The 16624-nt window shown below is 36.2% G+C and overlaps 1 pseudogene; it reads left to right on the forward strand.

Moving 5' to 3' along the window:
• The first annotated feature begins 4114 nt into the window (after window positions 1-4114).
• On the forward strand, window positions 4115-4464 carry LOC101596127 (annotated as a pseudogene).
• Window positions 4465-16624: the final 12160 nt, after the last annotated feature.

Below are 16624 nucleotides of genomic sequence, written 5' to 3' on the forward strand. Positions count from 1 at the left end.
CCCCCTTGCTCAGGCTGACATGGAATTCCCTCTGTACTCTCACAGTGGCCTTGAACTCATGGCAATCCTGCTAACTCTGCCTCCTGAGTGCTGGGTGCAGAAGAGCCCTCCAAAGACTGAAAATAAGTAGGATAAAGATATAAAAATAAGTAGAATTACTATAAGGAAATTAATCACATTATTTTGAAGATCCGACAAAAATTCAAAATCTAGAGTTCAAGGTTAAAATCTTTTTGACTACTAAATCAGGATAGGGCTAATACTGAAGCTCTAAGCCACGATCCACCAGAACACAGGTTTAGGGAAGAGCCCATGTTGCGGATGGAGTCTAAATGTTCCCGCTGGATGAGTCCTTTCTCCCTTAGAGAAGATCAGGCTCTTCTTGTATTCCCATAGAACATAATGAAGGGAAATCTGCTTTTCTGTAAGCTTAGTTCAGTCTCATCAGAATACATTTAAACTGAAACATTTGCAATTTTTGAGCACATCTTTTGCACTGTTGACCAGCACCGTAAATGCCTAAAACTAGCAGTCAAAGGAGCTAAATGTGAATGCCAATTATGAATATAGCATATTTGTTCTCATTTCCTTCATTTAAAAATAGTCTTGATGACTGGATGTGGTGGCACACGCCTTTAATCCCAGCACTTGGGAGGCAGAGGTAGGAGGATTGCCAGAAGTTCAAGGCCTCTCTGAGACTCCATAGTGAATTCCAGGTCAGCCTGGGCTAGAGTGAGACCCTACCTCAAAAAACCAAATAAAATAAAATAAAATAGTCTTGGCATTAACATAAGGAATGTAATTAACAGAAAATTCAAACATTTACACAACCACTAACTTGTATCAGATGACCATTTCAGGCACTTAATCTATTACATTCTGGTTTCACATAAAATCTTTCATGTAAGTAAACATTGTAACGTCTTATGAAGTTTTGCTTGATCCACAGTTATGGCACTTGCTTGCATGTCACTATATCTTATTTTTGTATTTACAGAAATTCTATCCCAGTCCGCTATGGGCTTAACTGTTTAATGTAACATTCCTACCTAGCATACAAGAATCCTCTCTCTCTCTCTCTCTCTCTCTCTCTCTCTCTCTCTCTCTCTCTCTCTCTCTCCCTCTCCTCTCTCCCACTTTATTGATACATAATCAATATAAAAATTCACACAAGGCTGGGTGTGGTGTCATATGTTATTAATCCCAGCATTCAGGAGGCAGAGGTAGGAGGATCACATTGTGAGTTTGAGGACTCCTTGGGCCTACAGAGTGAGTTCTAGGTCAGTCTGGGCTAGACTGAGACCCTACCTAGGAAATACAAACAAAAAAATAATCATACATATTTAAATGCATATAATTTTGTAGGTATGTACATACTAATCAAGCTAAAACTTTATGTCTACATACTAATCAAGCTAAAAAAATGTTCACCAGTCATGAGAGTTTACTTGTGCCCTCTTCTGTTGCCATTTATTTATTTGTTTGCTAGAAAGCACACTTATTGAAATACACTGACTTTTAGATTGGAAGTTCAGTAGTGTTAACTATACAACTGTACATGAAATGTTATTATCTTTAGTTATCTTTAGACTATATATATAATCTAAACACACACACACACATATATATATGAAATAACTGAAACAATATGCATTGTGGAAATGATTAATTTCCTTCTTTTCTAGTTCCTAGATGCTACCATTCTATATTTTGTAAAATGAGCCTATTTTATTGAGCTAAAATATTTCTCTAATATATACAGAAATCAGAGTATAATCATTTATCATTCATGAAGTATGGAGTTGATGGTATGTTTTCTTTAAATTTTTACAGAGGCTGCATTTATTACCTTCTGTTGAATGTATGCTCACTCTTATTCTTTTGTACTCATGAACCATGGTATCTTCATAAATAGGGCCTTGTCTTTTACATTTGGATAATAGCCAAATATTTGACAAAAGACTATATTATTTATTGGACCTCAAAATATTCCTGACCAACAGATAACTCCCAATTATGAAACCAGGAATTATAAGCCACAGTCAAGGGTTTTAGGAATAATATTTCTCCACCTTCCCTGTGCCCTTCTGCCAAGGCCATCACCCCTCCCTCTCATTAAGGATTATATCCTTTAGTTTCCTATCTAAGAGGAAGGTTTCTATGGCTCTTGCTCAGTGGGATGCCTGCTCACTAAGAGTGTTCATACCTGTTACTGATATTTGGTTAAGTGCTCATACTTGCTTAAGTCAGAATCCTATGGATGCACAGGTCATTGACTCCAGGAGGAAGTTTCTGCTAGTCTTTGTTCAAGAAGGGTGGCTATACCGATCAAAATGTGCAAGAAAAGACCTTCAATGTTCTCAGAATAAAGTGACAAATGTTTGAAGAGATAGTGTTGGTTAACCTGTTTGAACTATTATGCAAAGTATGTATCAATATATCACATAGCATACTATGAGAGGTGCAGATTTTATATCAATATGTTAAAATTAATTATAATGAAAACCCATTAATTAATATTCTTTTATCATGTGTATATGTGTGTGGGCACATTGTAGGGACTTGTATAGAAATCTCTTTTATTTTATTTATGTTTTTTGGTTTTTCGAGGTAGGGTTTCACTCTAGCTCAGGCTGACCTGGAACTCACTACATTGTCTCAGAGTGGCCTCAAACTCACAGCAATTCTCCTACCTCTGCCTCCCAAGCACTGGGATTAAAGGTGTGCACAACCACAGCCGGTTGTATAGAAATCTTTTAAGGAAAATATCATTAAGCAATGTATAAACGCAATGAAAGATTAGAAACTACTATAAAATAATTTGAAAATTAAAGATGATGAGGAAATAATCAATCTTTAACTGGAAAGAAAGGAGAAGCAAGAAAAACAGAGTACATTAAATTTAGAATGGAGCCTCTTGACTTTTTTTCTTGTCACGAGTTCTTTTCACCTCAAAAATATTTTCATGAATTCAGATACATAAGTATATAAAGTAGGTATACAAACACGGGTAATAAATACCAAATAAACCTATTTAAAATAATTATTCTAGGGCTGGAGGAATAGTTTAGTGGTTAAGGTACTTGCGTGCAAAGTCTAAGGATCCATATTCAATTCCCCAGTACCCACCTAAGCCAGATGCACAATAGCACATGCCTCTGGAGTTCATTTGCAGTGGCTAGAGGCCCTACTGTGTTTATTATCTCTCTTTTTCTGTCTGTCTTTTCTCTCTCTCTCTTTCTCTCTGCTTGCAAGTAAATAAATACAAAAATATTTCTTTTACCTCTATTTTCACTGTTGAGAATATTATATATGTATAGAATTCACTTTGATCACAATCCCTCCCAGTTACCCATTCTCGTCCCCATTCTCTTTCCACTCTTATCCTCTGCTTTTCATTTGATCCACATCCTACATTTATGTCTATTTTGATGCACGTAGTTAAATTGGGGTTATTTAGGCTGGAGAGATGGCTTGGTTGTTAAGCGCTTGCCTGTCAAGCCTAAGGACCCTGGTTCGAGGCTCGTTTCCCCAGGACCCATGTTAACCAGATGCACAAGTGGTGCACGCTTCTGGAGTTCCTTTGCAGTGGCTAGAGGCCCTGGCGTTCCCATTCTCTATCTGTCTATCTGCCTCTTTCACTCTGTCTGTTGCTCTCAAATAAATAAATAAAAAACAAAACAAAAAATATTGGGGTTATTTGACTGATCATGGGTGGGAGGTTACTTATTTGAGAATGGGCAACACATCTATGGGATACACTGTTGAAAGACATGCCTCTCTTCTCCCAGAAATTATTAGTTGCTATTAACTACTCTGGGAGGTGTGGGAGCTTATGAATCCTTCCTCCATCAATAATGATGAAATGCTGGAAAGCTTAATCCTTAGAGGAAACCATATCTGATGTTTCTTCATAGCTAGGTAAATCACCATTAGGTATATCTACCAGGTTTTTATCATGCATTTATAATTAGTAGGGTATGTAGGTTGATTCTATTTTCTAGCTATTGTGAATACAACAGCAAAAAAAAAAGGGGGGGGGATTGGTGGCCATGGGCCAGAGCTGGAATGAACCATGTCCCTGCAGGGGCACGGCAGAGCTGAGCCAGAGACAAGGCCAATACAATGGTAGCAGTCAGATTGACCATAGCTGCTGCAGGATTTGCAGGTTGTTATGTTTTACAAGTCATGAAGCATGTAGAGCCTCAAGTAAAACAAGCTTTTCAAAGTCTACCAAAATCTGCCTTCAGTGGAGGCTATTACAGAGGTGGGTTTGAACCTAAAATGCCAAAATGGGAAGCAGCATTAATACTAGGTGTAAGCCCTACTTCCAATAAAGGAAAAATAAGAGATGGTCATTGACGAATTAGGCTCTTAAATCACCCAGACAAAGGTGGATCTCCATATATAGCAGCCAAAATCAATGAAGCTAAAGATTTACTAGAAGGCCACGCTAAAAAATGAAGTAAATATATGATGAATTTTAAGTTCATATTAGATTATGTATATGAGCACGGTTTTGTAATAAAATGTCTCAAAGCTACAATTTATAAAAATGGTTTAGTATTAAGTTAAACAAACATAAATGAACAAGTATCTCTACACTAAACGTGAGCATCCTTAAGGTATATGCTCATGAGTAATATAACCGGGTCAAAAGATAATTCTATTTTAAGCTTTTTGAGCAACCTCAATAATCCAGTACTCTGAATTCCACAGTGGCTGTATAAGCTTGCATTCCAACCAACATTGAATTAAGGTCAATTTCACCCTTCTTTGACAAAATATGTTCTCATTTAAAAAAAAATTGTTTTTATTTAGTTAGTTGACATAGAAAAAGGGGAGAGAGAGAGAGAGAGAATTAATGAATGAATGGACGTGCCAGGGCCTCCAGCCACTGCAAACAAACTCCAGACACTTGCACCCCTTTCTGCATCTGGCTAAAATAGGTCCTGGGGAATCAAACCTGGGTCCTTTGGCTTTTCAGACAAACCTCAGCCTTAACCTTTAAGTCATCCCTTCAGCCCTCAGTCATCAGTTGTATTACCAATTTATGATTAGATTGTTTCTTTTTGAATTCTTTGTATATTAGAGGAATTAAATCTTCTGCAGATGTATAGTCGGAAATGACTGTCTTCCATTATTTATGCTGTCTTCACTCAGGTGACCATTTCTTATGCTGGACAAAAGTGTTTAAATTTCATTTGATACCGTTTGCCAATTTCTGACTTATTTCCTTAGCAATTGAAGTCCTATTCACAGAAAATTCTTATTCATTTCTTTATCTTGTACTTTACACTTTACCATTTCCTTTAGCAGTTTCATAGTTTGAGTTCTTTGATCTAGTTGGAGTTGATTATCCTGCAGGGTGAGAAATGACAGCCTAATTTTATTCCTTTTTTATGGTAGCATGAGTAGAAACTGCCCACATACTTGTTATTAAAGTCTCATGCTTATGTTTCAGTTGGAACCTTTGGGAGGTGGAACCTGGGAAGAGCTGAGTCAATAATCCAGCACTATTAGAAGCACTTGGACTACTTTTTGCTATACCTTCCACTACATGATGAATTTCCTCCTCTATCCTATAAGCCTGAAATAAATCTTCTGTTTGAGTGTTTTGCCCCATCAACATTTGTTGAGGATGTTCCCTCTTCTCTTCTCCAGTGTGAATTTCTCCATCTTTGAAAGAAACAAGGTAGCTGTAGTTATATGTTCTGATGTCTATGAGTCCACTATGCTATTCTATTATCTATACCTCAGCTTTTGCGCTGGTAACATGCTGTTTTGATTGCAATGTGTATGCAGTGCAATTTAAAATCTTGTATGGTGATTCCTTCAGCAGTACTCATTTTTCTCAAGATGGCTTTCTTCCTTACTCTAAATGACCACATTCCCTGATTTTAGGAAGTCCCATTCAATGATCATATATGTACATGTAGACATATATTGAATTCTCTAAATAAGTTATATCTGTGTGAAGGTTAAGGAGAAAAGTCTTGACTTGAACCATTTCTTTGAAGGACACAGAAATCTTTAAATAGTTGTAAAAGAGCTGCACAATGTTTTTATTGTTCTTGTATATTTCTGTGATTTGAAAACACTCCCCACCTCAACTTAACAATCAAGACACCTTGGTTCTTCTTCAAGTGGATGTATATTATGACTTTATGACTGGCTTGCTCTTCTCCCTAAGATAAATATCTTTAATCTGTTCTGTGCTTGCTTTCAGTTTATTCTTTTAAGGTGAAATTGAACAAGAAGATGACATGGCAAATGTTTTGCACTTGTTACTTTCAGTGACATTCTACTCAATGAAAGGTAATTGAGAATAGAAAACAAATCCAAGCAGTGAATTTTGTTATGCTTGTTTAATTTCATAACTTCATGTGTGACAATTGTTTTATGAGTGAATAAGATATTAATATATTAAGGTTCTGATAACCAGGTCTCACAATGCTATTTATTGTCATTCAAATCAATTGTTGCTGAGAATAACTTTTTCTTTTTTTTTTTTTTTTTTTGGTTTTTCGAGATAGGGTCTCACTCTGGTCCAGGCTGACCTGGAATTAACTCTGTCATCTCAGGGTGACCTTGAACTCATGGCAATCCTCCTACCTCTGCCTCCCGAGTGCTGGGATTAAAGGCGTGCGCCATCACGCCCGGCGAGAATAACTTTTTCAAAGCAATTATATACATGCACATGAACACACAAAATTTATCACAGAGGAACAAATGTTAAAGGGCACATTCTGAGATATTAAATATTTATTAAAATCTAAGTATTCAAAGAGAAATCACATTTAAAAAATTATTTTATTTGATATGGACATATTTAGTGTGTAAACAACACATGTTGGTACCATCCATTCCCTTCCCCCTGCTCTTTTTTCTGAAGAAACATTCCTCACTGGGGATGCAAGTCAACCCCATAGGAATTGTGGGTCATGCATTGTGGGGGCAACAGTCAGTTATGGGGGAGAGACAATGTCTCTGTTCAAAATGTACCAACTTGTGGCTGTAATCATCTTTCCGCCCCATCTTCCATAAAATTATCTTAGCCATTCTGGGTACATTTTAAGTCTGATTCAATGATGGGCACTTAGGAGCCTCTGGATCTCTGGTTTGGTAGGTGTCGAGAGTCCTCAGTGTCTGTCTCTTTCACCCTTGTGTTAATATCAGATGTACTATGAAAGCAGCACTCTTGCCCATTTTCCCAATTCCTCTGTGGTTTCAGCTGGGGCTTGGGCAGGGGTGGAGTGCGCTGGGTCATTTATCTCCTCTGGTCCAGCTCCCATCTGAAAAAGAGAAGTAGATACCCCAACAGAGAGTGAAGTCAGCACCAGTTAAATGCTTTTGGAATTAGCTAACAGATCCACTCAGTGGAAAGGAAGTCACACTTTATTTCTTTTTCATTTTGTGCATTCAAAAATATATAGGAACAAAAGTACTTTCATCTGAAGATGGGAAATCACACATAGGATGATTTAAAATAGAAATTATAATTCTGTCTAAGAATTCTCCAAAGTGCCAAATTTGTACAGACAACTGAAAATACCTGCATTTTTTTTCTCTGTTCAGTATCTGAAATAGAAATGATCAAAACTGTTCAAATAGATTCCATCCTTTGTTAAACTCTCTGTATAGTACTAAGAATTCATAATGCACTTACACTGGACAGAAAAATGCATCCACCCCTCATAAGTCTCCTACAGTGAAGGTAGGCATCTAATAGATAAGGAATAGAACTTAAAGAAACATAATTAGACATTTCCATTTATGTCTGAGAAAAAGAATTATCATAGTCTTGTTTCCACTAACATGTTAGGTTGAAAGGAAGCTCCCTGATAATCCCCAGAAGAGAGAAAACCATCCACATCTATGAATACCCAACAGTTTACATGTTAAAGTCATCCTGCACAGTGACATTGCTTTTTGGTCCCAAGTTTTCTCATAATTGTTTGTGAAACAACAATTAGGTTAAATTTCCACATGAGCATCCATAAGAACACCAGAGAAGAAAGCTAATGGTTTATGAAAAAAAAAATTTTTTAAATTGGGACTGGATAGATTACTTAGTAGTTAAAGCATTTGCCTGTGAAGCTTAAGGACTCAGGTTCAATTCCCCAGTATCCACATAAATCAGATGCACAACATGGCACAGGTGTCAGGAGTTCATTTGCACTGGCTAGAGGCACTGGCATGCCTATTACCTTTCTCTCTCTTTCTCTCAATATAAATAAATGAAATGTTTTTTAAATCCTTAAACTTTAAGCAATAAAATATCATATAACCTGTCAAGATATTTTGTGAAGATTAAAAGTGAATGCTCAAGAATAAATTTTATTTTAGTTCAGTATCTTAAATATTTTTATTTACTTGTCTGGGAATGAGAAATAAAAAGCCAGGAAGATGAGTAAAAGAGAAAATGAGAGATAGAGTGAGCCAGGGTCTCCTGCTACCTCAATTGAACTCCAAACACATGCACCATATCTCATTTTATGTGCATATAAAGATTTGCATCCTGGCCATCAGGCTTTGTAAGCAAGCTCCTTTAAGTGTTAAGACATCTTTCCATCATTGGAAATAGTGTTTGAAGGGCATCATGAAATAAGAACTATAATACTTAATAAATAAGATGCATCTATACTAGGACATTATTAATTTAGAAAGCACGCTTTACATAGAGTATATGTTATTGGAATAGGTATATAAATCTGGAAAAGATGATGGCCAGCAATAAAGATGAGTAGGTAGACAGAGGAAATGATTCTGTGGGGAGCTTAGTTTGAGCTCCCAAAGTAATTTTTATTACTTTATTATGGTTATACATTTATGTAATCCCCATGTGGAGAAATGGGTTTGTTGTACTTACTAACTAGCAATCCTGCCTTATTTAGCAACCTTTAAGTGAATCAGAGATCTTATCTCAGAAAAGGTATATGGCACCTGAGAAGAGCTATACCCAAGGTTATGCTCTGGTCTACTGTTGGGAACTATGAACCAATCCTCGGCCATGTTGACAGAAACCGCTATATAGCAAGTTAAGTTTCAATTTCCTCATCTAATGATCTATTACCAGAAATGAAGAAGCCATTACTCCTGGGTGATAGCCTCTCCTGGTGCTGCTGGTAGTTGATGAAGAAACAAAGAAATTGCATTTATCCAGTAACCCTGTGATCTCTGGCCTGATTATGACTCCTTCCCCCTATAATCCTATAAAAACCTATGTGTAAAAATAAACTTCGAGACCTTGAAAAATACCTAGCTTAGTCTCCTTCTTGTATCTGTTTGCCTCTCCCCATTCAGGTTAGCTTCTCCTCGAGTCCTTGTTCAACTCCCTGCTGGCCGGGGCAGTCTACAAAGGCAAACATATTAATGTGTGCCTACACACACTTGTATCTTCACACACATACAAACATGCGTGTGCATGCCCATTCACAAGAAAGGGAGGAAGGGAGATTTGGAGAGGGCAAGGAATAAGCACTTAAGTAGTATCAGTGTTATCAGAAGCAAAGTAGGGAAATTACTGATATGATCAGTAAAGCTGAAATGAAAAATCAAGATCCTTCACCCAGAATGATTTATAGTGATTGCTATTGACCATATGATGAGGTTGTGTGAAATATGAAAGGTCAAAACTTGGTGAGACAATGGCTAACATTTATTATTCCAATAAAGAATGATGATACTGAACTCAATTTCTAGCTCTGACAAAATTATAAAACCCAGAGTCATTTGATTAAAGAAAATGTGTGTCACTCAGAGCTATAAAGTATAACTGATGGCTATTCACAATAAGATACCATAATAATATGTACTGGGTAAAGTGAATGAGAAACTCCCTGGAATTCTCATCTACATCAACAATATTAATCAAAATAAAATCAGTTCTGCTAAAGTAGAAAGCATATGTATGCTAGGTGAAAATATACAAATGTTTTCCTTGCTCAAGTATATCACACAATGGCTCCAAAAGTGCTACAAATTCACCTAGAGTTTCTTCCTACACACACTAAGTAAAATAATAATAATAGTAGTAATAAATAAATTAATTAATTAAAAGAAAAGAATGATTTACTTAACAGGCAATGGATTATCTTACTGATTCCCATTCACATAAAGCAACAAAAATATTTTACAAGAGACTAAGGAGAAGTCTTTGAAACTGCTTTTATGCCTAAACAATAAAGTAGAAACAATTACAAATAACACATGGAATGGAGAGATGACTGCCATTCTTAAAGATCTTAAGAATCTAGATGTATCTGTTTAGTTCATTGTTGCTGCTCATGAAAAGGTAATACCAGCTAAGAACTAATTTTATAGTCAGTAATAGTTTCTCCTCATTTCTGTCCTTATCTCCACTATACATGCCTGCAAGCCAAGGGGGCCAAGTATTTCAACCTTGCTGATCATCTCAGTGATTCAGCCTGCCTCGCTTGAATTAGATATTGCTACCAGTGCTCTGCTCATCACTCTTTTATAGGCCATCATCATTCTTAAGATTCAAACAATTATAAAATATGTATAATCTTAATTCTATAATTCTCTAACGTATTTTTTCTATCTTTGTAATTAAGTCTTTCTTTTGACTTTCAACAAAATTAAAGATAAAATTTACACTTACTCAATTTTGCCCAAGAGTTGTGAAGTCCAAAATGATATCAGTGAGAACATTTCTTTCTTGGGATGGCTTCACTCAGCTTCTGAGATGGTTCATTGATGAAAGGAGGTGCGCTGTATCCCACCTGGAAAATGGTGAGAGGAATATTGTGATGAATGTTTGGATGCAGGATCTCACTGAGCAGCCTCAGCTTTAATCGTTCTTAAGATTCTGCCTCTGCCACTTAGTTCTTGGATTGCAGATGTGTAGCATCATGTGCATTTTTAGAGGCATCTAATCCTATTGATTAGGTCTCCACCCTAGAGACAGACATATCCTGAGGCCCTGCTTCTTAGTTCTGCTACATTACAGTTTCATATTCAAATCACAAATAACATTATAGGTCCATACCAATGAAAAACATCAATAATAAAAAGAAATTTGTACTAGTTGTGGTGGTACACACCTTTAATCCCAGCACGCCAGAGGCAGAGGTAGGAGGATTACTGTGAGTTTGAGGCCACCCTGAAACTACATAGTGAATCCCAGGTCAGCCTGTGCTAGAATGAGACCTTAGCTCAAAGAAGAAGAAGATAGAAAGCAAGAAAGCAAGCAAGCAAGCAAGAAAGAAAGAAAGAAAGCAAGCAAGCAAGAAAGAAAGAAAGAAAGAAAGGCAGAGAAGAGGAAGGAAGGAAGGAAGGAAGGAAGGAAGGAAGGAAGGAAGGAAGGAAGGAAGGAAGGAAGGAAGGAAGGAAGGAAGGAAGAAGGAAAGAAAGGAAGGAAGGAAGGAAGGAAGAAATTTGCTACCAAGTCACAATGTCCCTAAGAAAACTGTAAATGAATACTGCCAGATCAAAGGAGGAGGTCTTGGTAAGGGTTACATCCTAAATGATTCTGAGTCTACACACTGGCCACTATTCTGGGAAAGGTAAAGCTATAGGGGCAGTAAAACATCACTGGTGGTCAAGGGTTTAAGATAGTGAGGAAGGAGAGAGACAAAAGGCCTTCCAGAACATGAATGTGCTGTGTGATGCCCAGCATCACCACATTGGTGACTTGTGATAATGGCAGTGAAATTAGAAGCTACATGACATTCATGAGGCAAGCTATGTAGGCAATTACACCACTACTGTGAGTCCTAACAAAATGCATAGATGTTGCAAGAATATTGTTGTAGTCAGCTGAATGTTGCTGGGACAAACTTCCAAACAGATATAGTTCATGGGAGGAAGGGGTTTATTTCTGGCTTACAGATCTAGGAGTAATTCCATCACTGGTGGAAGAAGCTATCTCCTTTTTATAAATCCAAGCAAAGAGAAAAACCCAACCAACCCAAAACCCAGTCAATCAACACAAAAAAGGACAGAAAGGGGGGAAATCTGGTGCTCAGAGTTCAAGAGCTCAAACTCTTCTTGATATCTTTGGGCTGGAATTCAGATCTGCCCCCAATGATACACCCCCTATAGTAGGAATCTGCCTGCTAGGGGCTGAAACTACAGTCTCAATTTTAGTAAAACACCTGTGTCTGTGGGGCCATGCATTCAAGTTACCACAGATGTTATGTTCATATTGGTTCAACAAATGACCTATGCCAAAGTAAGATGTAGGTGTGAGGGAATCTAAGAACTGAGGTGATACATGGTATTTCTCTTCACTTCCTGCTTCCCTTCTCTATGAATTAAACACTGCTTTAAAAATGTATAAAGGCTGTTAATGTTTTTAGTACAAATAACTTTTATCAAAATGTTTTTTTTTATTTCCCATTTGAATCAAAACAGGTATATTTTCTATTTTTTCAATATCAACAACTACATTTATTTATTTTTTCCTTAACAGGGTTTTGAAATTATTTCATGCATCCTTTATTTATATTACTGCAAACAAGAAAATGAACTGTGGTGAGAAATACTGTTTGTGATTCATTTTTAAATATATTGAAATCAAATAGAGTATTGGGCTGTACTCTTGGCAAATTACTGCACTGGACAGATGGCTTTTCATTACTGTTACACAGAAATACAAGACTGGTGACTGTGTGTTATAGCTGCTTACTCATCTATGAGACAGTAATTTCTGAGCTGCCTGTCCAGAACACATCTTCAGTCTTTCTCTGCATCTGCAACAGCATCTGTCTAAAACAATATGTTAATATCTATATTTTTGTGATAGAGACACATTCCATATTATGACTTCCCAAAGGCAAGATCATATGAGTATGAAAGTGGGATTTTAATATGAGATTGAGAGTTACTCTTTGAATACCTTCTTCTTCATAATGTAAAATATTTTGGCACTTACTTTGCTTTGATAGCATATGTTTCTCACAATTAACTTCGAAAAAGCAATTTCTCTTTTAAACAGCTGCTACATGGTAGGAATCAGAGCATCAGCATGATCATTTATCTAAATACATTTTATGGATAGAATAAGTCTTCAGTAATAAAAAAAAAACCTTCATGTGGTACACTTACAAAAAGATGCACATACTTTGTGCGAATTGCAAAGATAAGTGTATGATATTCTTAAGTTTTAGGTAAATGCTTAATATTTTTTGCAGTTTAGTACATCAATTTCTTTGAAATAATATATTGAGCATGTGAGTTTTACTATACAATAGTGAGAGTTCCACGTGGTGGGATACTATTGTTTGTACATTAAATTTGTTTTATTTTAAATTTTCTTTCTGCATTTATATTCCTTAAGTAGTCATCCTCAAAATGGAACCCATATACAATAAAATATTTGAAATGGATTCAGTGACTTGCTAAGTAAGAGTTGGAGGACTAATTTAGCCATTATTTTCTCTGTTCCACTTAAATCTAGATTTGTTTGATTATTATAAATTATGGGGATTATTCAGGATTGTAATAGTCTCTGCCTGAGATATTTGGCAAGGCAACCCTTTATGCTAATTTTTGTATTCCACATGCCCTGCCAAGACAAAAAATCTCCTCACCTCTCTCAGAATATTCTTCCTGTTTTGCAAAAGTTACTGGAAGTTGATTTAAGCATGGGCAATGACCTTGTAAAAAGTTTGAATTCAAATCCTTTAAACTTTTTTTTTCAAATCTCCTATTTTGCCTGCCTTTGCTTTTGTTCATAATCTCTTCATATCCAAGCAATATGATTATGGGAACATCAAAGAGATACACATATGTTATCTGACTGATGTTTTAATTAACTTTTTATCTAAAAGTACTCAAGAGCTCTCCAACAGTTACATCCTTAGATTACCACAAAATGCCCCCATAAAATTCATTTCCATGAAAATCACAGTAGTAGATGAGTTTAAAATTCTCTAATTTTCTAAATATGTTTAGTTGTTGATTTGGGAACTGAAAAATCACTTGATTTTATTCAAAACTAATATTTTTAAGTCATCAAGAGTAACTTACTATCTAGGGATGTTTGTGTAGGACTATTGGAAACTGAGACGTTGCATCACACTGCTGCCAGATATTATCTTCTCCTGACAGTAGATATTAGAATATATTTAATTACTAGTTATGTACCATATATTTTCAGACAAAATGAAATTGACCTAACTCTATAAAAGGACTGATGGAAATAGTCACATAAGAATTGTGGGGAATAATTAAAAGTAAAAATCTAAAGAAGAACATATGTTCTTTTACATGCATATAACATCACATGCTTGACATGGATGTCATGTATTTTATGATATGTGCTATTTTTCTATGTTTATCTTAGCTTTGTGTGGCAAAATACATATATGAAGTAACAAAGGAAAGGATTCTTACCAAATTTTATTTCATTGTTAATTCTAATAGACATCCATATTTAATGGGATCCCCAACTACCATCTCAGTGTTTGAAGTGTTTCATTTTATATGCAGCTATTGTACTTATTCATTATTATTATTATACAGAATAATGTACATTTTGATAGAGATGTATACTTTGTATTCTTAGTAAATCAAGACAAGTTTCATTTGTGGCCTTAGAGTACATTTGTTTTTATTGTGAAACATTCAAAAATCTTTCTGTACAGCTACTTTGAAATATATATTATTGTTAACTATAGTCATTGTGCATGCATAGAACGCCAGAATTCATTCCTGCCAGAAACTTCAAGGTTATATTCATTGATGCCTCTCAGCCAACTGTCCTCTTCCCTCTTTATTCCCTTGCCTCTGATAATCACAAATAATATTCTGCTTCTTTGACACAATCATTTATACATTAGATATGAGTAAAATCCAATGGCATTAAACTTTCTGCATGTTGTTCATTCCAGTTAATATACCCCAGATACAGTCATTTTTTTCCCAAATAATGGGATTTTTGCTTACTTTGTGGATACACTACATTTTCTTTATGCATTTATCCATTGTGAGGCATACATTGTTTTCATAATTTAGGTATGATGTATGAGACTTCAGTGACCACAGAAGTGCAGACAGACATGTCTTTGAGGTATTTATTTAAGTTCATTTGAAGGTTTTGTTGACATGGGGTTATGGTATCTATGGCAGCAAAGGGAGCAGAGGGAGACTGTACTTTCATCTCTCTTTTGTATTGTTTTTTATTTAACTTTTTAAATAATTTATTTGTTTTTCTCTGAATTAGTTTGGTACTCAGTGAATACAGTCAAGTTGGTACCATTGTTAGGCTCATCCATGTCCTACCGCATCCCCCTGCGCTCTCCTTGTTGAGGTATATGCGTCATGCATTGTGGAGATAGCACATTGTACTCTGGTTTCTCTTCAGATCACATAAATCTTTCACCTTTTATTTAACTTTTTATTCATAACCTTCATTCATATACAGAATGTACTCAATCATAATCCCCTTCCACTAACGTCTTTTACCCTTCCTCTCCCCCCCCCTCACTGAAAACTTTCTTCTTTTAAACCAGTCATTCTTCTATTTTGATATCACCATTTATTTTTCCTCCTATTAAATAGGCTTTACATAGGTAGAATCAGTTGCTGCAAGTTCAAGAATGCCATGACCACTTTGTGTCCTGATGACAGTATTCCAAATAACTCCTCTGGCTATTATATGCTCTCCACCACCATCTCTTTTGTAATGGTCCCTGAGACTTGGAGTGTGCAATGTAGATGTCTCACTTAGTGCTAAACACTCCCTTATTTTCTTCAGTCCTTTGGTGAGTTTAGAGTTGCCCCATTAGTCACCACCATCTGAAAAGAGAAGCTTCTTTAACCAAAAGTGAGAGTAGCATTAATATATGGCCATAAGCATAAATATGTGGACAACAATGTTGTGGGTACAATATATCCATCTATCCAACCAACAGTAGTAGCTTTCTCCCAGGGCTTATGACTACCCTAGCCATGGCTTTTGATTAGGTTTTCAGTAGTAGGCAAGAATTGCTTAGCATGGTGTGGACCTCAAATTCAGTCAGGAGTGGGGAAGGAGGAGAAGAAAGGGTGGGACTTAGTGATGGCAAAGCAGAGGTGCAATTACTCCTAAACGGGTGATGGGTGTCAGTTAGTTAAAAATTAAGCAGAACAAAACAATGTACTAATGGCAATGCACTCAAATTCAAGCAACTTTGAGAGAAAGAGAGAGAGAGATAAACTGACTACAGGATCAACTACAACATATTACCAGAACAGATGTGGAAATAGAGTAATTATTGAAAAGTACTGTAAGTCCAAATGATTTTGAAAATTAAGGTAGTTAACATTGAATAAAAGAAGATATTTGCTAACAAACTATATCCATCTGTGCACTGGAGATCTTGCTCTCTTCCTTCAGCCCTCTTAAGTTCTGTTTCTCTTTGAGAATTTGAAGTAACATTGTGACTCTACAGTGCATGTGTTTGAGGCTTTTCTTTCTCACTTGCCAACACTCCTCTAAAACACTTTCTGTGTACTCCCCACTGCAATTTCCTCTCCCTCTATTCTATTTGCCAAATCCTCTTACTCTCTCCTCTCTTCTCTCTCCCTCCCCCGCCTCTCTCTCTCTTCTCTTTGTAGATTTTCTCTGTTCCTACAGAAACTTCAGTTCCTTTCAACCTACCACAAGTATACC

Source organism: Jaculus jaculus, chromosome 2 (genome assembly GCF_020740685.1).
Source record: "Jaculus jaculus isolate mJacJac1 chromosome 2, mJacJac1.mat.Y.cur, whole genome shotgun sequence".
Lineage (NCBI taxonomy): Eukaryota > Metazoa > Chordata > Mammalia > Rodentia > Dipodidae > Jaculus > Jaculus jaculus.